This window comes from Pinus tabuliformis, chromosome J (genome assembly GCF_031772625.1).
Source record: "Pinus tabuliformis cultivar Carrire ecotype Pingquan chromosome J, CPIR1, whole genome shotgun sequence".
NCBI lineage: Eukaryota > Viridiplantae > Streptophyta > Pinopsida > Pinales > Pinaceae > Pinus > Pinus tabuliformis.
Genome location: NC_142295.1, coordinates 1,315,663,532 through 1,315,690,922, shown reverse-complemented (window position 1 = coordinate 1,315,690,922; position 27,391 = coordinate 1,315,663,532). Strand labels below are relative to the sequence as shown.

Genomic DNA, 27,391 nt, shown 5'->3' with positions numbered 1-27,391 from the left:
TAGACAATGCATGAGAAGCATTTAGTGGTTGATGGAGCTAGTGAAAACATGTTCGATGGCACTATTGCATGTTTGATCCTCCAACAACACTGGCGACAGGGAACAATACATTTACCTATGGCTTAATCCCACGACATATTTCCATATGTATTATTTTCTATGGAACCATAACCAAGATGTATTCCTTATAGATAATGGGCACATTGCTCGACCTCCACTGTGTTATCACTCCTCCGGATCTCCAAGGCTGAGGAAGAGTCCAGCTGAGGTAACCACAGACCAATCTTTTGACTTCGTAGCTAGCCCTACCAAGTCGGAGAGGGCTCTCTCCAAAGGATAAAAACCAAGAGGGATGGATGGATTAGGGTCTTAGGCTAGATATAGGAGCTCAGGGTTTTGATTTGATTGGGGTAATCACTGGATGAGTGAATTAGGTCAAGGCAAAAGAAAATCAGAATTGCAGACATCTGATGGGCCAAGGTAGGCAAGTACTTTAACGCTTCGTAGTATCTTGATGGAATGGCTTACACTGATGGGGTGATAAAAAGGAGCATGTAAATCATGAATTCTTTTTAAACTGAAGAAATGAAACAAATTATAATGATTTTCCCAAAACAGAGCATAGGAGATGAATTCTTCTTATCATACTTGAAAATCAAACATATTTAGAAGTGAAATGGATCATGGAAAATACAAAACATTCACACACATGTAACTGAAGAAGAAACAATGTCAAAATACCATGCCACAGGAATCCCACCAAAATAGCTGCAACTCATCCAATATATTCCATGCCAAAGTTTGAATACAAGAATGTCTCTGATCACTAGTACAACATCCAACTGAGTCCAACCTTTGAAAATAGTAAAGAAAGGGAATATATAGACATCAAAACAAACTCCTATCAACCTTAGGGGTCGAATCCATGAGAGGAGGAGCAGTTCCACCAAAATCTGAACTGATAGCTAGAGTGTAGGGTGGTCAAAGTGACTCATCCCTAATTACATTGAAACTGATTCATCTTACTTGATGAAGACTATTAACCTAATGTATTTACCCCTAGGTAATAGTAAAAGACCATAATTACATTTACCATATCAGTACATCAGTAAAAATTGATTCCCAAGGATGAAAATCAAAACTGGAGAAAAACAGTGAAAAAATCAGGCAATTTGTCCTATGCGCAGCGCCCGTGTTCTATGGCAGTGCCTTTAGCCTGTGCACAACGCCTTCTTCTAGATGATTTGTGAAGGGGTTGCTGATGTCAAAATTGAGCTCAAGATAGCTCATTGGAAAGCTTATCCTATATACTTTCTAGAAATACAATTGGTTCCAAAAACTAACAATATTTGACCCTCCAAAAGGTCAATCTCCCAAGACTGCTTCTGTGCACAGTGCCTAGCTAAAAAAGAGGGCAGAAAGGTAATTTTTTAGGTGTTTTGGCCATTTCTCCCTGTCAAATTGTCCAATTTTGGTGTGCCAATAGTCAAAATTGTATGTTCATGGCCTTCTGAATCCAATGGTGGTCTTGGTTTTCCATTTGGAGGCCTCTAGAATATGCGCAGCGCCCATAGGACAGTTCAACTGTGCCACAATTGTCCAATGTTGCATAAAAAGCCCAAAAATGCCAAAAAGTGCCTAGAATCCTATCAAAATTGGTGTATGAGCTGTTGATGATGTGTGTTAAGCATGGAAAGAGGCCTAAGCAAGGATGTCCAATTTTCCTTTCTCCTCTTGCACATTTAGGTTTTCAAGCTTTGACTTCACTTTCTTGAGTTTTGACCTTGCTATTTGGCTTCTTCGGCAATAATACTTTGCCATCCTCCTCTGTATGTCATTGTCTCTTTTAGCATTTTCTATGATATTTTCAAGGTAGTTGTTCACCCTCTCAAGCCAATGCTCCCTGTTTTCATTGATCATTATGGCCAATTGCTCATTTAGGGTAAGCTCATTTGCTAGTTCAGCTTCTTTTTGTTTCTCTAGTTCCAATGCTCTCTTTAGGCCTTTGGTTCTTGGCCTTTTCCTTGGAACTTGTTCTTCCAGCTCATTAGGATCACCATATTTTCCATATGCTTCATCAAGTAAGGCCTTAGCCTTGTTCTCTTCTCTTTTGGCTTTGAGAAGGTCCACCTCCATGATCAGCGGTTTTGTTTCCAATTGTTGGTTTTCTTGCTCAAGAAATGAAATGACATATTTAGCTTTTTCCAATTGAGTTTGAAATTGTTTGATTTGGGCTTCTTTCTCTTTGATGATCAAGCTTGTGCTTTCATGATCATCATCCTAATCCAAGTCAACAAGGTTAAACTCTATTTCTATCTCATGGAAGTCTTCATCCTCATGTTTGATCTCTGCTTGAACCTCTGCCTCTGTCATCTTTTTCTTGCCCTTCTGTACCTGCTTTGCTAGTGAAGAAGGCAGGGCCCCTCCCATAATTTGTGGGGAAAACACTTGCCTATGGCATCTCTGATAAGTATGTGCCAATATGCTCAAATCTAGACTCTTAGGCTTGATGACCTCAGCTCTGCTAGGTGACCCTGCATGATCATAGAATGGTGATGATGATGGTGAAATAGGCTGAGATGATGGAGGGATAGATGTAGTGGGCTGAGATGGAGGGGGTAGTTCTTCAGCATGATGATCAGTGGGATGAGATGAAGAAGGCATATCTTTAGCATGTGGAGGTTTTGGAGCAGTGAAAATATCATTGGCAATGAAAGTGTCCCACGAGATGTTCAACTGATTAAGGTGATGGAGGACAATGATCTTGATCAGAGAGTGATGAAAAAGACTATTCATTTGCTGCTCATACCTTTTTCCCTGAATTATGTATGCCATTTTCTCAATGCTCCTAAACAAATAATAAGGGATATTTAGCATTCTGACTCTTGTGAAGTGCATGAGCAATCTGATATGGTATGTGTAGAGTTTGGAAAATTTGCCTTCACAAGTGAAGTACTTCATGATGATTTTCATCATGGGAGCATATGTATCAAGAAAGTGGCTGAAAGGGAAGAATCTCTTTCTCTCACTTCTATACAGAGGCTTCAAGTATGGCTCATAATACTGATGATCTAGGTTTTGAGCTTTAAACCACCTTTTACCCACATTAGGCATTCCAGTAGAAGCAACAATAATGGCTGAGGATATGGTGAAGGTTACACTAGCAAGGGTCACTTGATTGTCCTCAAGATTTGAAATGAACACTCTGGTCAAAACAGGATGGCTTTGAACTCTTTGTACCATCACACAAAAATCAAAACATCCCAAATGTTTGAAAGAAGTGACTGTCATAGGTGAGGCCATTAATTCTCTGGTGTTGGTAGGTTCAAACCTCAAGATTCTTCCTCCTTTGTGTGGTTTTCTTTCTTCTTGGTATTCTTCCTCTGAAAAATCTCTCTTTTCTTCCTCCATTATGTGTTTTCTTTCCTCTTGCTTGAAACCTTAGGGATTAGAAAATAGGAGTGGAAATGGGGTAAGAAAAATTTAGGGAGTGGATGAAGGGATTAGGGAACTTAGGGAAGTGACAGGGGAGTGAAATGTGTATGGGATTTAGGAATTTATATTTAATTATAGGTATGTAGTATGGCTGCCTAGGGATTTCGTTGCCTAGGACTTAGGGTTTAAGGGAGAATGCACTTGGGATAGGGATTTAGCAACACAAGGGTAGGGATGGAGTTTATTGTGATGTGGGAAGGGTAGTAGGGTCTTAGGAATAGTTTTTAGGGGTGTAGGAAAAAAGCTAGGGTTTGTAAGGCTTTAGAATTCCCAATTTCACACAATGAAATTCATAGCATGAATGATGACTTTGAAAGATGTATGGAGGGATGGAAAGGGTTGTACTTAATTGATAAGAGGCTTAGAACCATGTGCTGATGGTTTGGAACTTCTTTTTGCAGTTTGAGAGCTTGTGGAAAAATTTTGACCGGTGCACAGCTCCCTTAGTGCGTGCACAACACTTTCAGCCCGTGCACAGCGCCTTCAGCCCGTGCGTAGTGCCTTTAGCCTATGCGCAACACCTTCAACCTATGCACAATGCCTTCAGCCTATGCACAACACCTTTACCCTATGCACAACACGTTCAGCCCATGCGCAACGCCTTCAGCCTATGTGTAGCGCCTGCCTCTGTTTTGCTAATTGTGCCCAAAATCGTGAGGAATGGTGCTTTGGGGTTTGTTCAAGAAATGATAGGAGGCAAATGGAGTTGGGTTAGATGCTAGGAAGGCCTTTATACTTGAGTGAAATTGATCATTAGCTTTTAAAAACCCACTTTCTAATGTTTCTCTTCTCCTTTTTGAAATGCTTGCTAATTTCCCTTTACACTCTGACTTTCTTTTTTGCAGGTGGATGATGCTGGAGTTTTGGCACTTTTCACATTTGAATTTGCTTGGATGAAGTTGGCACATATTTTTTTGAGTTGATAGCTTAGGAATAGTAACTTATTACATATAATGAACATAAAATTACATAAATTAGAAAAAATATTACATCTCTGTTTTTAGAATAAAATTACAATCTGAACTAAAACTGATAGCTTGGAATGAAAATTAGAACTTAGGAAAGCATAATTACATGTTTTCCAATCCCCTTTAAATGACAAAAGGATATTATTTTTCTCACTCTTATACTTTTTTCTGTCTTTATGTAGTGAAATGTTGTATTATTGGACCTTGAAAGAATGAAACCTAGTGACCTAATGGGACCTTGAATGAGCAGACTCCATGTGGACTTGAATGACACAAAACACAATGAAATGAGCCTTTATGATCAATGTGTGCTCAGTAAGACACAAGAAGGTGGGCCAACAAATAATGATTTTTGAGAGAGAGTAGGGCTTTTGACATAGGGCTACCATCAGTGAGTAAATTTTTGAATGAGGACCTAGGTGGAATGACAAAATTTTTAGAATGGGACCCTCATATGATATAAAAGAGGAGTTTTGATTAGTGATGGCAGTATGCAAATACTGACTCTAACACACCGACTTGACCGGAATCGAAATGCAAACTAGAAAGATACTAGCCAACGTAATGGCGGTATTGCGCCTCCAATACTTGGGTCTACAGAACCATCCTCCAGTTAAACTCCATACAATATGTTGTGAAGTTTAATAGAAATATCAGAAACATTATTAACATGGCCTCTGTGACCTCCACCCATTTTTATCAACAACAATAACAATGAAGGGTATACAGGTCTGATTGGGATTGCCTCTCTAAAAGTCTCAAGGAATCTTCCAACGCAACCCCAGAAAATGATGACCATATAACATAAGTTGACCATGAGATAAATTATGCCTTGATAAATATTTCTAGTCTTGGTTCGAGCCACTTGGTTGTAGCTTATCATAGATTATTCCAACCCGGATATAAAATAACCCTCACTGCAGACTTGTTCAACTCCAACTACAACTTGCTCGCACTATTGGCAACACTTATGGACACTTCGGATGAGGATGCTACTCTTAGATATCATTTTTGGGATTCAACTGCGTTAAGTAAGTCATTCAAACGTATGACCATTTCCATGAGAGGTAGTCGTAACTGACTAATTTCTCATGATTTTTGAATAGTTCACTTAGCACTCATTGCATCGGGTGATGCTCACAGGGGTGAAGAAGTGGGATTGAAACTAGTGAAATGTGGAGAACGAATCACATAGCATCAATCATCACTTCCGGGGCTTGCACCCGGTAACCAGGACTTGCAAGCCCCGGAAGTGATGATTGATGCTATGTGATTCGTTCTCCACATTTCACTAGTTTCAATCCCACTTCTTCACCCCTGTGAGCATCACCCGATGCAATGAGTGCTAAGTGAACTATTCAAAAATCATGAGAAATTAGTCAGTTACGACTACCTCTCATGGAAATGGTCATACGTTTGAATGACTTACTTAACGCAGTTGAATCCCAAAAATGATATCTAATATAATGCACTGCGTAAATCCCCCATACTTAAATTCAAAAAGAGTCAAGGGATCTCTACTTGAATGGTTCATGAGGCACAATACTTGCTAAGGTTTTGCAAATGGGGTAGCAAGCTAAGTGGGCTTGATTGTGGAAAAACTCCACAGTTAAGCGCGCTTGATCCAGAGGAGTTCTGGGATGGGTGACCTCCTGGGAAGTCCTGGTTACCGGGTGCAAGCCCCGGAAGTGATGATTGATGCTATGTGATTCGTTCTCCACATTTCACTAGTTTCAATCCCACTTCTTCACCCCTGTGAGCATCACCCGATGCAATGAGTGCTAAGTGAACTATTCAAAAATCATGAGAAATTAGTCAGTTACGACTACCTCTCATGGAAATGGTCATACGTTTGAATGACTTACTTAACGCAGTTGAATCCCAAAAATGATATCTAATATAATGCACTGCGTAAATCCCCCATACTTAAATTCAAAAAGAGTCAAGGGATCTCTACTTGAATGGTTCATGAGGCACAATACTTGCTAAGGTTTTGCAAATGGGGTAGCAAGCTAAGTGGGCTTGATTGTGGAAAAACTCCACAGTTAAGCGCGCTTGATCCAGAGGAGTTCTGGGATGGGTGACCTCCTGGGAAGTCCTGGTTACCGGGTGCAAGCCCCGGAAGTGATGATTGATGCTATGTGATTCGTTCTCCACATTTCACTAGTTTCAATCCCACTTCTTCACCTCTGTGAGCATCACCCGATGCAATGAGTGCTAAGTGAACTATTCAAAAATCATGAGAAATTAGTCAGTTACGACTACTTCTCATGGAAATGGTCATACGTTTGAATGACTTACTTAACGCAGTTGAATCCCAAAAATGATATCTAATATAATGCACTGCGTAAATCCCCCATACTTAAATTCAAAAAGAGTCAAGGGATCTCTACTTGAATGGTTCATGAGGCACAATACTTGCTAAGGTTTTGCAAATGGGGTAGCAAGCTAAGTGGGCTTGATTGTGGAAAAACTCCACAGTTAAGCGTGCGTGATCCAGAGGAGTTCTGGGATGGGTGACCTCCTGGGAAGTCCTGGTTACCGGGTGCAAGCCCCGGAAGTGATGATTGATGCTATGTGATTCCTTCTCCACATTTCACTAGTTTCAATCCCACTTCTTCACATCTGTGAGCATCACCCGATGCAATGAGTGCTAAGTGAATTATTCAAAAATCATGAGAAATTAGTCAGTTACGACTACCTCTCATGGAAATGGTCATACGTTTGAATGACTTACTTAACGCAGTTGAATCCCAAAAATGATATCTAATATAATGCACTGCGTAAATCCCCCATACTTAAATTCAAAAAGAGTCAAGGGATCTCTACTTGAATGGTTCATGAGGCACAATACTTGCTAAGGTTTTGCAAATGGGGTAGCAAGCTAAGTGGGCTTGATTGTGGAAAAACTCCACAGTTAAGCGCGCTTGATCCAGAGGAGTTCTGGGATGGGTGACCTCCTGGGAAGTCCTGGTTACCGGGTGCAAGCCCCGGAAGTGATGATTGATGCTATGTGATTCGTTCTCCACATTTCACTAGTTTCAATCCCACTTCTTCACCCCTGTGAGCATCACCCGATGCAATGAGTGCTAAGTGAACTATTCAAAAATCATGAGAAATTAGTCAGTTACGACTACCTCTCATGGAAATGGTCATACGTTTGAATGACTTACTTAACGCAGTTGAATCCCAAAAATGATATCTAATATAATGCACTGCGTAAATCCCCCATACTTAGATGCTACTCTTGTTGTGGCTTGTTTCATTATAGACATGGTGTGACCTAATGCAGGCCCTAAAGCTGTAGAAGTCAAAGTGATACACTATGTTGATGAGCCCAACCCTATATGGTGGAAGGAAGATGACGAGATAGTAACAAAATTTAATCAACAATCCAATGACAAACATGATTTCTGCTTGAAAGTACTCTTCAATTTGTACAATGTGCTCGAGAAGTCATCTAGCAAATTCTTGGTTTACAATATAATTCTTAAGCTAACAGCTAATGCAAAAATTACAGATCTTATCATTCCTAGTTTCAAAAAGTTGGATACATTCTTGAAAGAATGCATCTTTGCAAAGAATAATCAACGAGAACTGAATTTTGGTTATTTCCAACATTTTGAAAGACAATAAAGGCTTAGCAAAGGATCTTACTCCTTTCTTTTGAAGTACTTAGAAACCTTTAATGTGAGAGTGCTTAAATAATAAGTAAAGCAAAAGAAGAAGTTGTGAGGTCCATTATAGAATTTTTTAAAACACCAGATATGTTCCAATGAAACTTACTTGATATGCCTGTTGTGGCACAACTAAAGATAGATGGAAAGTATTCATTGGTATACCGCTTGTTACAATTTTTTCCTTACTCAGATATTAGATTCTTATTTGGAGCCTCAAGCTGCAAATTCCAAATTATTGAAAAGATATGGTCTCATCCATGAAGATTGCATAACAAAAATATGGTTAATTTTTGTTGTTGATATTGCTTCTAAAGGATCTGGAGAAATGGTGGAGATGTGGGGTTATAGTTGATAAGGTGGAATTCTGAATTATTCGAGCAATCATTTTAGATTGTAAAATGGATTTGAGGAATTCCATTGATTATCATCCTTCATTACAACTTAGTTCTCTTCAAATGTTCATATACTAGTGAAAGAAGTTTAAACTTCATCATGAGGATTGATTATGTTTCAACTCTAAATATTTTATGAAAAAGAGGAGAGAACATATGAAGAACAAAATGAAAAATAAAAATTGAACAGTTTGTATAGCCAGAGAGTTTTCCTCACTCTTTAAACCCCTTTCCATTGATGTCAAAGGGAGAGGTAAGCATAGGTATGTAGAATTTTTTTTTAGGACAAAAGGAAGAGGAAAATTGTGTTGCCATCAATGCCAAAGGGGGAGATTTTTGGCATTGTTGTCATTGATGGAAAATGAGCAAAAAAATAAGCAGTAAATATGTGATGGAAAACGAGTAGAATCAAAGGCAAAGGAGCAACAAGAGCAACAAAGGCAAGATAAGTCTTCCAACAAAGAAGTTGCACCAAGGCATGTTTGATATGCAAGAACAAGAGCAAGGATGATGGAAAATGTTTTTGACTATGTTGCTTCAAGATGATATTGATGCTTATGTGAGAACGTTTGCAGAAATGTTGCAGAGATCAAATTTGAAGAAGATGTTGCTACAAAGATGCAGGACAAGACAAAATCATGATCATTGTTGTGATGCAACGCAAAGACAAAGGCAAGACTCCATGATATACAAGGCAAGGCATTTGAGGCATTGGCATGAGGAAGTAATACAAGATGTTGTAGAACAAATATATGGCTTTGGAGAGTGATGCATTATTTTCATATGTTGTGTGCATATTTCCTACATTGGAGAGTTCTTGCATTATGTGCATGTGTTATGATGTTATAATGTGCTGCTTGCATATGTTGGCATTATGTTGATATTAGTGTACTTAATCATTATAGATGGCTGAAAAATATTTGAGCACTTATTTGTGTGCCTATATTTAAAATATGAAGAGTTTGGAAACAAATGAGTGAAAGGCAGAGAGCCAAGCGTATTCACTTCATATTCTTATGTGGAATACAAAAAACCAACAAATTATCTTTATAAAAGATGTGATTTTGGAAGGCACATGGAGGTTAGAGAATTAGAGAATGTGTGAGAGCTGATTGAGGTGTTATGCATTAGTTACCTGGCACATATGAATCTTATGTGAAGCAAATTTAAAGGGAAGTAGAGGAAAATATGAGTATGGGGATATGCAGAATTGATGACCAAGTAAACCAACACATTGTTGTTTCTTGTTTGCATCAGGGGATTGTAGTCTCCTTTCAAGTAGTGGCTTGATAAATATCAGGTTGGAGCCTGTTGAGGTAGGAGCCTCCTGTGGGTTGTAGCCTACAAAAAATATATGGGAGTTGGAGCTTCCTTGCATGTTGCAGCTTGCAGAAAATTGAGGTAGCAGCCTCCTGTAGGTTGGAGCCTACAAAAAATCAGATGTAATAAGGGAGTAGGAGCTTGCCTTTGCATCACAACAATAACAAAATCATGGTTTTCTCCCTTTATGGGTTTCCACTTATATATGGTGTCCATATGTGTTGTTATTATGTATTGATGTGATGTTTTGGTTTGCTTATTACTTATTGTTCACATATTAAATTTGTTGGTCATTATTTGTTAAGCTTCTCATTTAATGTTTCAGTTAATGAGTTTAAAGAAAAGAATTGTAATGTCCATGAATAGACTAAACAGATTCACCCCTCTCAGTTTAGGCAAGTTTTCATCATGAAACATTGCCCGTGGTTGCTAGTATTAAAAGTAATATTAAAGGAATTGCGTGAGGAGACAAAACGAGATATTTTACTGGCTCTAACAAGCCATGGAAATCTCAATCTCTAGGTATAGATTGTTATCACCCCAAGAAACTCTCCTAGGTTGTATATCGGATATGCTCAAGAACATTACAAACTCAACAAAATGTTGGATAAATGGTGGATGAATGAAAGAAACACTGCATATTCAAGCCAGATAACCACTTCTACTATGCTTGACCCCAAACATGGGTGAACACCCCCAGACTACAAGGATTTTAACCACCAATTACTCATAGTTTTAGATAAAATGTGATGATGGAGAACATTGATCACACTAGCAAATGCACAGGACCCTATGATGGCCAGCTGCAACCCGTTAAAAGGTCTGTAAATCTGTTTTCTAATACACAGACAGGATGACAACTCTCTGGCATTAAAATAACAGAAACCTACAAACAAATTCAATGATACATGCTAAATCCTAACACAGAGATGGGATGACAGCCCCTTTAATGTTAAACATCAACAACACATGAATAAATGCAAAACAGGCACAACCTGGAATAAGAAGAAGAAGTGGACAGTGAGCAATTAACAGCAAAAGAAGCTTGCATTAGCTGAAAATGAAGACCAGATGCTGCAAGTATCACAGTAGTTACAATCTCCAGAAGTTGAACCTTACAGTAAAATAACACTCATCAACCTATTACATTGTGTTTCTGGGTATAAATGGAGGTTGATTACAAAATATCTCTGCTATGTTACACGAGAAGGGGTCATAATGGACCACCTAACATATTAATTCTCAGATATGGGCTCTACTGCAGTTTGACTGCTTTTATGGACAAAATCGGCCTTTCTGATATTCTGAAGTCCTTCTCGGGTAGCTGGAGTAAATATGGATTAAATTCCATGCCTGATAAATGCTCTTCACTGCTCGAGGTCGTCCTGTTTGTCCTTTGCCATGCTGTCAATTGAATGTAGGTAGTTGTAGCTTTGACGCACAGAGTACTGAATTGCGGTCTCCTTCCTCCTTTGGGTGCACAACATAGGTAGGAACAAAGATTTGATGGCTGAGATGGGCACAGGAGGAGAACAATCAACCGTCGTATCGCAAGGATGAACGACATAGATTAGATCCTGGAGGCTATCGGGCGTAAACGAGGATGGGCGAACGATGGCTGTTGGATCGCGACGAGAATGATCCAACGACTGATGGGAGGCGAAGATGATCAATGGTTAATGAGTGGGGAACAAGTGGTTTCGCGGGAGGGCAGTATTCCCCGCACCGCTTTCGGGCTGAGGCGGTTTCCGTAATGCGGGGCGCGATCCAATAGAAATAAAACACATGGCCCCCGAAAACCGTCGCCCCTGCGGGTTATCGCGTGCGCTCAGGGAATGCGTCCACCGTCTGATGAACGATGGACGGTCAGATGACAGGGAACTTGTGAGAAGTTTAACATGTGGGCAAAAGAACATTGACCGTTAGATCGTGGGCGATCGACGGTGGAGATTTAGTAAACGACGAAACGCTGTATGGGTGCGATTACATGAGTTAAGCGCCCGGGGAGTAAGGAAAAGGGGCTACAAGGTAGTATGGCCTTGGCGCCCGAGAGTTAAATGAAGAATAGGTTTAAATAAAATTTAAATAGGTTAATGGGGTTTATAGGGAAATTCGGCGGAAAATAGAGGTAGCAGGAGTTAAACAATTTCTGAGTTTACGTAGAAATTTTGGAGTAAAACAGGGATAACGAGGGTTATGAGGATTTAAGAAAAATGAAGGAGGAGGAGGAAACGAACTGGAGCAAGCTCCTTTTCAGCACAAACACACCGCCAAACCTGAATTTTCCCTTTAAAAATTGAAACTTTGTAGCAGAGCTAACATTGGCTCCTTCTGGGGATGAGATCCTCCCTGTGAGGTCTCAAGAACTGCAGACCAATGCCTTCATACAAAACCAGCTTTAAAAACATTTGCCTAGTATCCATTGGGCATGGAGTCAAACTAGGTCTACTCTGAAACCTGAAAAAGAAGTTGCTTACAATCATTAAGGCCTGAAAACTCAAAACTTCAAAAACTGCCCATCTGTTGGGCCATCCAAAATTACTGCCTGTCATTCGGTCCATCATATATCAGCAAGACAGGATTTATTTGATCCTCTACCTCAAAGAGTTTAGGAGATTTGACCTTGCTAGGTAGATAGGGATCAAATTTCATTTCCCCAGTGCTTTAAAAATACATCATCTAGGGCCTCAATGTCTGCAATAGACCTACGGGGTAAATCTCTAAACCATTTTCTAGCTTCCCCATCTAGGCTTTGGACAAAAACCCTCATCCAGACATCCTCTTCATTGATATCCAGGTTATCAGCATAGCTGTAAAAAGATTCGAGGTGCTCTTCAGCTGTTACTCCTTCTACACCAGTAAACTTAGGCATAAATTCTTGATAATCTCCTGTAGGCATGGCATTCAAAGGGGTAAGCAAGACTAAGGGTCCATACCTAGCAGCAACTATTCTTTCTATCTTTGTGAGAGCTTGCTGGCCTGCCATGGCTGAGGTAAATGGAAGGATACTAGTAGACTGAGTGGAATGAATCAATGAAAAGAATGACAGAAACAAAGGAATATGATGGACGGCATGGATGCTTCTTTCAACTGAGGTCCGAAAGGGAAATGAATATCAAGGAGCTGCATGAATCTCTAAAGGTATTTCTACACTAGCAAAGATACATAAAAATTTCAAGGCTTACCTAATTCTGATGCTCCTTACTGTAATATTTTCTTCTGCTGAAACATCTTCTCAGGATCAGGCATTGGTTCAGCTGATGGTTTCTGAAGATATCTCCAAACATGCCTCACCAACTGCACCAGAACTACAATGTGGAGTCACCAAAGGATGGTCTTCCACCAATGGAGTCGCCAAATAGATGATTACAACCAAAATATGTGTCCAGACCTTGTCTATCATCAAAATTTGGAACTGTGTCGTTCTCCCAGGGAAGCTGAGCTTCGATTCTCCTCTCCCTGGCAACGACACCAATTAATGTTATCACCCCAAGAAACTCTCCTAGGTTGTATATCGGAGATGCTCGGGAACATTACAAACTCAACAAAATGTTGGATAAATGGTGGATGAATGAAAGAAATGCTGCATATTCAAGCCAGATAACCACTTCTACTGTGCTTGACCCCAGACATGGGTGAACACCCCTAGTGTAGAAATTTTGAATAATATAACACTTATTCACAGAGATTATCCCGATTATACACTATTTGCGGAATTCATGCATAATACATAACCTCCTCTACGTTGATCATCAATTTTGCGGAATTAAAAACAATGAAACATCAATCGCATGCGCACATTAACACAGTATGTATTGGGGAAAGCATATAGCTGAAAACCCCCAACTATCTGTATATTATAATGATAGAGAACATGTAACAATACATAGTACAATACTCCTCACAAGTACTCAGTACTATCTCCACCTGCTACACACAAACTAGCTCAGATCTGAATCAAGTCACAGGTTCAAATCTCCTCCGCTATCTGCTTGCCTCTACTGCGCAATCCAATGTGAGAATAGGAATGATCCAAGTTCACTTTCCTTGGCTTGTATTGTGCAATCCTCATTGGCAATCTCAATCAATGATTGTGCAAATCTCATGCACAGCTATAGTCACAACTGATAGCAGTCTCACTCTTTCACCCACCTCTAACACTTGTCTCCACTGAACTGTCCATGCACTGAGTTAACTGATGTATTCTTTAGTTGATTTATGAGTTAATAATTAGTGAATTAATTAATAATTAATTCACATCACTCATCACTAGTGTATTTGGCAGTTAGACTAAATACAACTAGTTCAACTAAGTCAAATTGAACACAACTACATCAACTCCTCAATCAACTCCACCAAACTCAATCACTTGAGTTCTAACTGAAGTCCATCATGCAATAGCTCAACTAACCCATAAGAAAAGCGTATTTCCTTCTGGCAATTGCATGTGCCACATCCGTAGCTCGAACTGAAGTGCTCCAAGAGGATAAGATAATGTTTATAGTCCAAATATTATTAAGAGCTAATAATATTCGACTGTTCTATTTTTAGCCTGACAGTCTAAAAATAGACTCCGCCCATATGTCTAAAAATAGAAGTCCATCTATTTTTACCAACATGACCAATCATCCACAAATAACATCCTGCAACTCATAGACCATGATCCATATGTCTAAAAATAGACATAGTCTAAAAATAGACTTTGCGCCAAAAATAGCCTGCGTGCCCACTTAGTGAAGGCGACTTCTTTTCACTAAGCTCCATCATCTTGTTGCATTTTCAACACTCCCTCTCAACAAGATATGGATTATCTGCAACCCCTATCCTGCAACTCTGGAATGTTTTGCATGCAACACATTTTCCCGGTCCACTTGCTCCAACAACACTTGGAACAAAAACACTCCCAACTGACCACTCTGTTGGGCTAGGAACATACTCTGATGCTGAAGTTCTACCTACTGCTGACACGTGATCCCTCTCTGACATCTGCGCTACTACAACATCTCCATGCATCTCACACCATTGCACACTTCTCTGTGCCACCTAGCACTGTGCAAAAGACTTGTGCCTCTCACATTGCTGTAGCCTGCTAGCTATGCGTTATCCTGGGATTCCCTACACTGTCGCTCTCTCTGCCACTCCATCCGAATATGTCTCTACCCAATCAGTCAGTTCCTGCTACTCCACATCAGGGCTCCCGTAGCAAGGTCTCATCTAAGAGGTTGGGTACCTCAAGGATCCTGCCCCTCCTCCTTGGGATGATCACTCTGTATCGCCCCACCTCCTACCTGGAGGTATGGCTGCATGTGATCCCTCAGCCCACCTGGCTCGAAGTTTCCCCCTACTGGAGGTCTCTTCATGAGTAGATGTCTCTACTAGATCTCCTCTTAACTTCCCTTGTTGTGGCTGCTCCACAACCTCCTGAAGCTGCTGCACCAATCGTGGCTCCTCCACAATCGTCTGAGACTTCTTCTGGCTCTGCATGTTGAGAGGTAATATACGCTCCCTCTCAACCACCAAGTCTCCATCAGTTGCCTCACTGCTCAAGGCTTTGCATGCATCTTGAACCTCAAGAGCATACAGGTTCTTGACCCGTGAACCAATCTGCTTCACCTGTCTAGTGATGATGTGTCTAAGGAAAACCTTTCCCTTACTGAAAACTACATCATAGCCTCTGTCTTCCAGCATCGTGATCGAAACCAAGTTTCTCTTCAGTCCTGGTACATACTTGACATTGGTCAAGGTAAGGCGAGCTCCATGCTCCCTCTGAAAAATAATCGTGCCTACACCTGAGACACTATACTTCTCATCATTACCCATCTCTATGAGTATCTGGAGATCTTTCTCCTCCAAAGTACTGAACAAACTCTTGTCACCGGTCATGTGGAAAGCAGCTCCACTATCAAGAAACCAACCACTTCCCACCATGGATGAAACCATGCATGCAAAGAGTGTGAAATCCAACTCAAACTGTGAAGCAAGTGCCTCACCTTCAGATCCTTCCCCGGATCCCTTCTTGGATTTCCTCCGTGGACAATTTGCAGCATAATGGCCCACCTCATGACAACAAAAGCATCGAACTTTTGATTTGTCAACCTTCTTCCCATCATTGGAAGAACTGGATTTGGAAAGAGAACCCTTCTCCTTCCCCTTCTTTGCTTTGGCAGCCAAAGCGCAATTTTCTTCATCAGATGCCTTTGATGAAGATCCGTCCCTGGTATTCCGCCTGATCTCCTCTTGCACAAGATCCGACCAAGTCTCTCCCATCCTGGCAATTTCTCTCGACCATTGACAGAGTCCTGATAGGAATGCCAACTCTTCGGAAGACCAAGGAGAGCCAAGCTCACCAAGTCCCCATCATCGACAGTCACCCCCACACTTCCCAGCTCATCCCAGCATTGGGTGAACTTCATGAGATACTTGGGCATACTGTCTCCATTCTCACACTTAATGTTTCTGAGTTTATCCTTGAGCGCCAACTTCCTCTGGTCGCTTTTGCTTTGGAATAGATCTGTCAACACTTTCCACATCAAGTATGGAGAAGCCTTTCCATGCAGGTTGGATACAATGTGATCCTTCATGCCCTCCAACAGAATCCTTTGACACTTTGCTGTCTTCTTTTGCCAAACCTCAACGTGAGCAGCATCAGTAGGCTTTGGGACCTTAGCCTCTATGAACTCATTCAACCCATTGTCATCTAACACCGCCTCCATCCTGTCTTTCCATGCAATATAATTCGAGTTGCCTTCAAGAGCATACTCCAATCGCAATCCGTTGAAAGACATTTCAACTTTGACACTAAGAAAACACTGCTGCAAATTTGAATTCCACCAGCTCAAAACTCAACCGCTTCTGATCTAAAATTCGTGAGAACAAAGTATTTCTCGTACAGAGATTGACTGCATGGGCTTTTACCGGATATCTCACCTTCCAAAAGAAGGATGAATCCAGAGGCTACCTGGCCCGATTACAAACTCTGCCTGAAGAAATAAAATGTAATCACTTCCTGAATAATAGATCTGATGATCAACTCTGCTCTGATACCATGTAGAAATTCTCAATAATATAACACTTATTCACAAAGATTATCCCGATTATACACTATTTGCGGAATGCATGCATAATACATAACCTCCTCTACGTTGATCATCAATTTTGCGGAATTGAAAACAATGAAACATCAATCGCATGCGCACATTAACACAGTATGTATTGGGGAAATCATACAGCTGAAAAACCCCAACTATCTGTATATTATAATGATAGAGAACATGTAACAATACATAGTGCAATACTCCTCACAAGTACTCAGTACTATCTCCACCTGCTACACACAAACTAGCCCAAATCTGAATCAAGTCACAGGTTCAAATCTCCTCCGCTGTCTGCCTGCCTCTACTGCGCAATCCAATGTGAGAATAGGAATGATCCAAGCTCATTTTCCTTGGCTTGTACTGTGCAATCCTCATTGGCAATCTCAATCAATGATTGTCCAAATCTCATGCACAACTATAGTCACAACTGATAGCAGTCTCACTCTTTCACCCACCTATAACACTTGTCTCCACTGAACTGTCCATGAACTGAGTTAACTGATGTATTCTTTAGTTGATTTATGAGTTAATAATTAGTGAATTAATTAATAATTAATTCACATCACTCATCACTAGTGTATTTGGCAGTTAGACTAAATACAACTAGTTCAAATAAGTCAAACTGAACACAACTACATCAACTCCTCAATCAACTCCACCAAACTCAATCACTTGAGTTCTAACTGAAGTCCATCATGCAATAGCTCAACTAACCCATAAGAAAAGCGTATTTCCTTCTGGCAGTTGCATGTGCCACATCCGTAGCTCGAACTGAAGTGCTCCAAGAGGATAAGATAATGTTTATAGTCCAAATATTATTAAGAGCTAATAATATTCGACTGTTCTATTTTTAGCCTGGCAGTCTAAAAATAGACTCCGCCCATATGTCTAAAAATAGAAGTCCATCTATATTTACCAACATGACCAATCATCCACAAATAACATCCTGCAACTCATAGACCATGATCCATATGTCTAAAAATAGACATAGTCTAAAAATAGACTTTCCGCCAAAAATAGCCTGCGGGCCCACTTAGTGAAGGCGACTTCTTTTCACTAAGCTCCATCATCTTGTTGCATTTTCAACACCTAGACTACAAGGGTTTTAACCACCAATTACTCACAGTTTTAGATAAAATGTGATGATGGAGAACACTGATCACGCTAGTAGATGCACAGGACCCTGTGATGGCCAGCTGCAACCAATTAAAAGGTTTTTAAATCTATTTTCTAATACACAGATAGGATGACAGCTCTCTAGCATTAAAATAATAGAAACCTGCAAACAAATTCAATGATACATGCTAAATCCTAACACAGAGGTGGGATGACAGCCCCTCTAATGCTAAACATTAACAACACATGAATAAATGCAAAACAAGCACAACCTGGAACAAGAAGAAGAAGTGGACAGTGAGCAATTAACAGCAAAAGAAGCTTGCATTAGTTGAAAATGAAGACCAGACGCTGCAGGTATCACAACAGTTACAATCTCCAGAAGTTGAACCTTACAGCAAAATAACACTCATCAACCTATTACATTGTGTTTTTGGGTATAAATGGAGGTTAATTACAAAATATCTTTGCTATGTTACACGAGAAGGGGTCATAATGGACCACCTAACATATTAATTCTCAGATATGGGCTCTGCTGCAGTTTGATTTCTTTTATGGACAAAATCGGCCTTTTTGATATTCTGAAGTCCTTCTCGGGCAGCTAGAGTAAATATGGATTAAATTCCATGCCTGATAAATGATCTTCACTGCTTGGTCGTCCTGTTTGTCCTTTTCCGTGCTGTCAATTGAATGCAAGTAGTTGTAGCTTTGACGCGCAGAGTACTGAATTGCAGTCTCCTTCCTCCTTTGGGCGCACAACACAGGTAGGAACGAAGATTTGATGGTTGAGGCGGGCACAGGAGGAGAACAATCAACCGTCGTATCGCAAGGATGAACGACAGAGATTAGATCCTGGAGCCTATCGGGCGTAAACGAGGATGGGCAAACGATGGCCGTTGGATCGCGGCAGGAATGATCCAACGACTGACGGGAGGCGGAGATGATCGATGGTTAATGAGCGGGGAACAAGCGGTTTCGCGAGCGGGCAATATTCCCCGCATCGCTTTCTGGTTGAGGCGGTTTTCGTAATGCGGGGCGCGATCCAATAGAAATAAAACATGTGACCCTTGAAAACCGCCGCCCCCGCGGGTTATCGCATGCTCAGGTCGCGCGCTCGGGGAATGCGTCCACCGTCCGATGAACGATGGATGGTCAGATGACAAGGAACTTGCAAGAAGTTTAGCATGCGGGCAAAAGAACATTGACCGTTAGATCATGGGCGATCGACAGTGGAGATTTAGCAAATGACGAAAGGCTGTATGGGTGCGATTACATGAGTTAAGCGCCCGGGGACTAAGGAAAAGGGGCTACAAGGCAGTATGGCCTTGGCGCCCGGGAGTTAAACGAAGAATAGGTTTAAACAGGTTAATGGGGTTTATAGGGAAATTCAGCGGAAAATAGAGGTAGCAGGAGTTAAACAATTTCTGAGTTTACGCAGAAATTTTGGAGTAAAACAGGGATAACGAGGGTTATGAGGATTTAAGAAAAATGAAGGAGGAGGAGGAAACGAACTGGACCAAGCTCCTTTTCAGCACAAACACACCGCCAAACTTGAATTTTCCCTTTGAAAACTGAAACTTTATAGCAGAGCTAACATAGATAAAGGCACTGCATCATTTTTTAATACTTGGACTAGCATATATAATTCTTAGTAGGTTCCTTAGAAAATTCAGAATCCTATAGTTATGTGGAAATCTCCTAGTCCTCTTCCATTCTAGTACCCCACTCCATGGCCGCATTGGTCCTGTCACTTGAGTTAGATATTCTTGTGGCCTCAAGGATGGAATAGAGCCTCATTTCCAACACAATTCCCCGTGAAAACTTAGTAGCCTGTGCAATAGTAACAATTGCAGCTCACGTCCAATGTGCCATCACGTAATCCTCCTCTACTAACCCAACTACATGTGCAACCTAACTAAAATTCAAAGAATAAGGAAACACAACAAGTCAAAGAACCTGTATTTCCCACTGACTATATCTCCCCCATTGAATATAATGACATTCATTTGAGATCAGGGAGAGGAGTGAATTCAGGAACTTCCCCTTATTTACTATAGAGCACGAAGAAGATAATTCACCTTGGAAGGAAGCCCGAATCTATAGATCATCGGAGGACCAACACATAATTGAAACTCATTGTAACTATTGTAACAACTGATGTTATTGTTGAAATTATTGAAACCGTTGTAGTAATTGATGTTGTTGTTCCTGTTAAAATTGTCGAAACTGTGACCATCCATATAGGAAAAATAACTATTCTAAATACCTTGAATGACTTGTTTGCAATTATAAATACATCTGCATCTTAGGGAGGAGGAGAAGAGCAAGGGACTTACGAGAAACATCAAGGGGAAGATCGAGAAATTCATGAACAATATTGAGGAGGAAACCCAAGAATTTTCCTTGATCATCCTTTCCAATCTAAAGAAGAAGAAATCATTAGTGGAGAGAAGATATTGGAACTTGAGCTCAAGGAATTTCTTTCATGGCTATCATTATATTTGTTATGTATTTAAGAGGGAAATCAACAAGCCTCAAAAGATATTCTTGGCATGATAAATGAGGACATGCCAACAATTACTAGTGAACTAGAGAGACACAGATACACAGATCACATTAAAACCTAGTTCCAAATCATTTTCAGCACACAACATTCCTCCATCATTAGACATCTCCCAACACCAAATTAGTCAGAGCAGTGGGATCCTCATATTTTGGCATTTCAAGCATATCTTCCAAATTTAAATATGTGTTCATTTGCAATTTTGTTACACACATGGCTTGATTGAAAATATTCCTACACTTGAAACAATGCTCCCTCTTTCAAGTAGAGTAGGATAGTATATATGAATAAAAAAATAAAATAGTAAAGTTAAAAATAAGTATAACTGTGAAAACTAGGACACTGATGCAGTTAGACAAGGGTTTTTTTTGAAAACCAGGTTATTGGCTGGCAAAGTTCTTAACAATTTCTTCATCATGTTGTTGATCCTCTATAATTCTTAAAATTTTTATTTATATGCTCATGTTAGCTAATGTGGGATGCATTAAGGCCCTCCTGCTAATGAGTCTTGACCCATCGACCTTAGTACATTATCTGGGTTCAAGACTAGATATTCCATTTAGTACCTTGAGGTATGCATACATCAGTGGTAGTTTCTCTCATTGATGATAGTGGGAATACATTAATGTACCTTGATTTTCATATCTTGCAGGTGACTTGATTTCAACACTTTTATTTGTACCTAGCAAGATGTACTAAGGTACCTTGACACTCATTGACATTAATGGTGAGTTGTCTCACATTGGTTAATGAAATACATTTATGGATGGTAATCCAATGATCTCTTTCCATGCTCAACTTCAACACATCTATTCCATAGAAAGAGTTGTACCATGGGTTTAGTTTCAATGAAGATTTTATGAAGAGCTCAATAAAAAAACAACCTTTCATTTTTGCAAAGAAGAATAAGCAGGTTGATTGTTGGACAATAAGGGTAATAAAAATTTTAGCTTTCACTGCCTTAAAAGTTTCAACAACCATGTTGAGGTGTTTTTACAATGATTGATATTACTCCATAGGTGTTGTTACTTTATTATATCTAGGTCTTATTACAAGTTGACTAGCAATATGTCTATTCATATTTGCGCTACAAAACAAGATTTATTAGTAGCCTTCATCATCTTGGTCTCAAATCCAACACAACAATCAACCTCACATAGTTAGAAGTCAACAATAACCAATCATATTCATTTCAACACAAATAAATTTGTGCTATGTTTTAGATCAGCTCAACAACATCTTAGTTTCAGATTCAAATTTCCTTTATTAACATGCCTAGAAACATCAAAATGTTGAGGTAAAACCTGAGGTAAAAATCAGCTTAAAACTTTTTGATTTGTTAAAAATTTAGGGGATAATGATAAGATACTACTGTAAGTTTGGAATTTCATTTTGTCTCATATTGTCACTGTCTTTCAATTCTATTTCACCCTTCATCTCCTACCAACCCACTGGTTTGCATCACTCAACAAGAAATTCAAATTCTATCTCAACATTTGTATAAGTCTTGACTACTTACATCTTTTATTTTAGTCCCCAAAAGACATACCATTCAATGTATATTGTGTCATCCCTGTTTTCTTTCCCTACACATGTTGGGCCCAAACCTATTACCAATCCTCTATTCAAAACCTGTATTGGTATGTACCTTCCATCTGCAGACTAGGTTTTTAATTAGTTTTCTCCCTGGCATAAGTAACTCAAACCCAACTGCAAAATAATTAGAGGGAAAGTTGCATGGGCCTTGCGCCAACCTTCTATCGAGCGTGCTTCCTTCAATTCGCTTTGTCTCCAATAAAACCTTTGCTACCATGAGAGTAGTGTTCATAACCAATTTTTTTACTATAATGACCTAAAAAGGATCAACAATTTGTTATTTGTGGGAATTTAATTACAGGTTTGCAAATGCACTTTGAGATAGTGTATTCGAAATGATCACCTAATATATTTTATTCAAGACTTGTTTTTGCATCCCCACAAGCTGCAATTGATGTAACAACAACCTCAAATGCATACTATGTTGTTATCTTAGGTATTATTGGTCATATGTTGACAACTCTACTTTGTTTGCATGAGGACATGCAAAAGTGTAGATGTGAGGGAGAAGAACGAGTAGTTGTATTTGTACATGGGAGTCCATATTCTATTGTATTAAGTCATATCCATGGACGAGAATAACAAGTTTCCAAGGACAAGGAAAATACTTTTGGTAATTTCTCATTTATTTACATCATTTTTCCATAGAAAATGTAGAAATTTATTTTTGGTTATTTACCAAACCATGCATTGGATGGCTACAAAAATTGGAGGAGGGAAGCATTAAGGTAATATGAACAACAAACTTGCAATGTTTCAAGAAAAACCACTTTATAATTTTTTATAAATGAAGCATCATCACCTACATCCATTTTGCTTATATTTCAAGAACCATGCATTGGATCACCGCAAATTTTGGAGAAGGGAAGCATTATGGTAGGATGAACAACCTTGCAAAGTTTCAAGAAAAACTAGTTTACAATTTTTGATAAATTAAACATCATCCCCTAAAACCATTTTTCTTATATATCGATATTTGTGCATCAGATGGCTTTGATTTTAAGTGTGGAGAAGCCTTAAAATAGTAAAAACCTGCTCACAAAATTTCATGGAAATCCAATTTGTACTTCGTGATAAAATTTTTATCAAATTTTGTTGCTACACCTGCAACAAATTTGCTACTACATCTATAATAGTTCACTGCAATTCATGTAGCAACTCATTTGTTATATCTCAAAATTTGTTCAATGGTTTTTTGTGGTTTTTGGTAGATAAGGACATTAAATGGTGATGAACACACCCACCGAGAGTCACCTCAATTTGAAGTGTTATTTGCATGAATGGCCAATGCCTCTGAATTTGTTGCAACTCCATGTACAAATTGCTGCAACTCAAATTGTTGCAACTCCACAAGAATTGTTAAAAGGGTACTTTTGAAGGTATTTTGGACGTGGGAATTGAACATAAGATTGATAAGTTGATTTAGGTAACAATGTATTGAAACATCATAAGTTAGATCGCTTGTTTTTGTTCATGATTGACTAATGGAGACGTGTTTTAAGAAGGCCTTTTATGAGAAATGCAATTTTGAAAAAATAGGATAGCCATTGTTTGAGAAAGTTTTGAGGTGCTATTAGGAAAGAATTATTTTTTATCAATAGAGTAAGCAAAAAAAAGGTGTTAACAAGTGGAATTGGTTACTATGAATTAAAAGTGGAGGATTCAATCTTTCTTAACCTTTATGCTCAACGCGATGCATTTATGAGGAAATTGATAGATCAACACAAAAATTCGATCATAATAACATGTATATATACCCAACATATGCAAACAATTCCCAAGACAATAACAACACTTCCAAACAAGAACCAGTGTTGAAAATAACATAAAATGAATCAATGTTGCCACATAAGAACCAACATTATATATGGAAGAGAAAGTTTCTCCACAAGAACTTGTTGTGGGAATAAGATAAATTAGAATTATTTTGGTGGAATCATTCATGGAAGGACAATGGATAGACAATAAGCAAATTATTTAAGGCAAAGGGAAGATTGTTGGTAGATGTATTAGGTTCTGTCATAGTGGCAATTTTTGTAATAAACATGAAAATTTGATGCACTTATTTCTAGCTTGTAGTCCTAAAGAAACATGGGGTAGAATGACAAACTGTGAGAGTGTCATGGAAGATGTTGTTAATGAAATTGAGCAAAATAGAGCGAGGATGGAAAATTGCGTTCCACTACACTTGTTGTCAATGAGATTCCTAGTGCAACCATATAGATTGGGTGCATTTGAAAAGTTAGGAGATTCTTTGTTGTCAAATCTATCTTGTTTGCGTGAGGACATACAAAAGTGCATATGTGGGGGAGAAGTTGGGTCACCAAATTGTCACCTTTTTCACCATTCTAAAAAACCATATTTAGTCATTTTATCGCACTGCTTTGCCCGTCTATTACCTGGCTTGTTGTATTTCTTCGTGAATGTGCCATAACAAGGTTACAAATATTAAAGTAGTTAATTGTCATTATTTTCCTTTATTTTTCGTGAATTATAAAGGATTGTTGTTGGTTTTACTGATGATGGTTTTCCTAGTGTTGTTCTTGTGGTTCCTATGTAGTTACTGTAATCAACCTCTGTTGTTGGCATATATACGCAACTCTAGGAGAAATTCTAGAACATGAATTTTGTTCCAAGGGATGTTGAAATATATTTATCTTACATAATTCATACCTAGGTCAACTCCATTAGGCTTCGAATCATGATCCACAGTTCCATAATACCCCTAATAATAATAAAAATAATATAATACAATATAATATTTTTTTTTTTTTCTAGTTAAGACTAACCTAAGTACCCACGGGGATTTGAACCGGTGACCTATCGCAAGGAGTGCCTTAACAGCGCACCCATTCACCGTCAATCCAAAGCCCCGTGGGCCATACAATATAATATTAAAATATAAGTAAATGAATAATAAACAATAAAGAAAAAGATAATAATAGTAAATAATAAAGAAAATATAATAATAGTGAATAAATAATAAATAATGAAGAGAATATAATAATAATAATAATAATAAATCAATAAAATAGTAAATAATGAATGAGAGTTTATATATATATATATATATATCTATAAAAGTAAACTATAAAAATACTAAGGATACATACAATTAACAAAAAGTAAAATAAAAATAAAAATAAGAAAGTTAAATTAAGAGAAATATTAAATTAAGTAAAACTTAAAATAAAGAAATAAAAGTTGACATGTTGACACATGAAATGTGTGCATGTGGATCTCTTTCCATTTTTTGGTCTATTAAATGGATGAGGAGGATGATGAGATTCATACATTCCTTCATCCATTCTCTTGGGAGAAAAATATTATGAGACAAATAATTCCCTAGCAGTGGTACGTTGATTGAGAGCTCAGGGGTGGCCAACTGTAGAAAGATTATGTGCAGCTGAGCCTACGGCTGGTTGGAGAGTCATCCCCTAAATATTTGCTGCGGTTAGTGGGATTCAAATAACATTCAACTCTGAAATCACAAGTAAAGAATATTGTCACTGCAAGTAAGTTGTCATAGCTCATGTTTTTGAAAATTCTATACTAATTAGTTGAATAGTTATGTTGACTATTAATAACATAAATTGATGTAATTAATTGTATATTTAATTCAAGATTGTTACATATAATATTAGAGCAAGTTTCTAAATAAAATTTTGAAAAAAATAACTTAATTAAATTTATTAATAATTTTACTTAAAAACGTAACCACACACCCTCTTTTTAAGGTCTATTTACTTATTGGATTCCCTAAACCCATTTTTCTAGAACTCTACACCAAAATATTCTATTAAACCCTAGAGTTCGATATCCCACTCTTGTACTCCTCATAGTCACAATTAAAATTTAGTATATATCCACGAATATATCGAAAACACCAAAAACTAGGTTACATAAAATTTTTGAAACTCGGAGGCTGAAATTCAATTCCTTATGCCAAAAACCCAAGACTTTGAGCGCAAGAACAATGTATCCCGTGGTTTGAATGGTAATTTCTAGACTAAAAGAGGCTTTGAAACCAACGACTTTCTAGTTTGTCAGTTTATATTTTTGAAATTTCCATAAAATTGTTGTATACTTCAAATTTAAAATATATATACATATTTTATTATACTTCGAATTTAAAATAAATGAGGTGTGTTGAAGGAAATTAAATAGTTTGTCAGTGTATATTTTTGAAATTTCCATAAAATTGTTGTATACTTGAAATTTAAAATATATATACATATTTTATTATACTTCAAAAATATATATACATACATGAGGTGTGTCGAAGGAAATTAAAAATAAATTTTATTTGAAATAAAGTAAAAAAACAAAAAACAATGTTACAAAACAAAAACAATCTTGGTAAGACTATATTTTTTTAGAATACAATAAGTATTTATTTTTATATAATTTGGAAGAGTATTTAAAAGTAATAATTTTAAGATTATATACCCAGTGTTTAACATGATATTTAATTTTGTTATATTTTAGGTAAAAAAATATGAATATATATATATATATATATAATTATTACTAATTTTTAATTATTGCTTTTATTAATTTTAAAAATATTTATATAATTATTTTTTGTTAATTAAGAAAAATGGGCAAATTAATATGTATTAACAAAAACACACCATTACTATTTAAACTCTGACGACACCCGTCGGCCCTATCGCACATACAACGATGGTCACAATTGCTCTTGGGGAAGGCTAGCCACTGCGGCCCCAGAAGCGGCCAAACCAACCAACAAACAAAGGCATTCATTGAAGCGGAATGCCTTGGTGGCAGGGCAAAGTCCCCATTGACCAAAGATACCATGTTGCCTTAACCATCCTGCGACAACACAACAAAAACAAACTCATCAGCTGAAAATTCCATCGAGCACAGATAATTAATTTTTAAGATATCGAATACCATACCAGTCTTTGTCTCTGGTTTGGTAGACTAGTGCCTTATTAAATGGAATTTATGTATTTAAATTTTGTCTTTTGTAAACTGACACTAAAGTTGGTTAGAAAGCCTTTTAGTTAATTTCAAATATTTATTATTTATATTTTGTGAGATTAATTAATTTAATATTTTTTTATTGGTTATAAAGTAGGTTTATAATGATATAAATGTAAAATAAAACAAATAATATTATTATAAAGTTTTTATTTTATTT

General features: G+C 38.1%; 1 pseudogene; it reads left to right on the top strand.

Annotated features, from left to right (window-relative positions):
* Positions 1–5,427: 5,427 nt before the first annotated feature.
* Positions 5,428–8,613, top strand: LOC149232099 (uncharacterized; annotated as a pseudogene).
* The last annotated feature ends 18,778 nt before the right edge of the window (positions 8,614–27,391 follow it).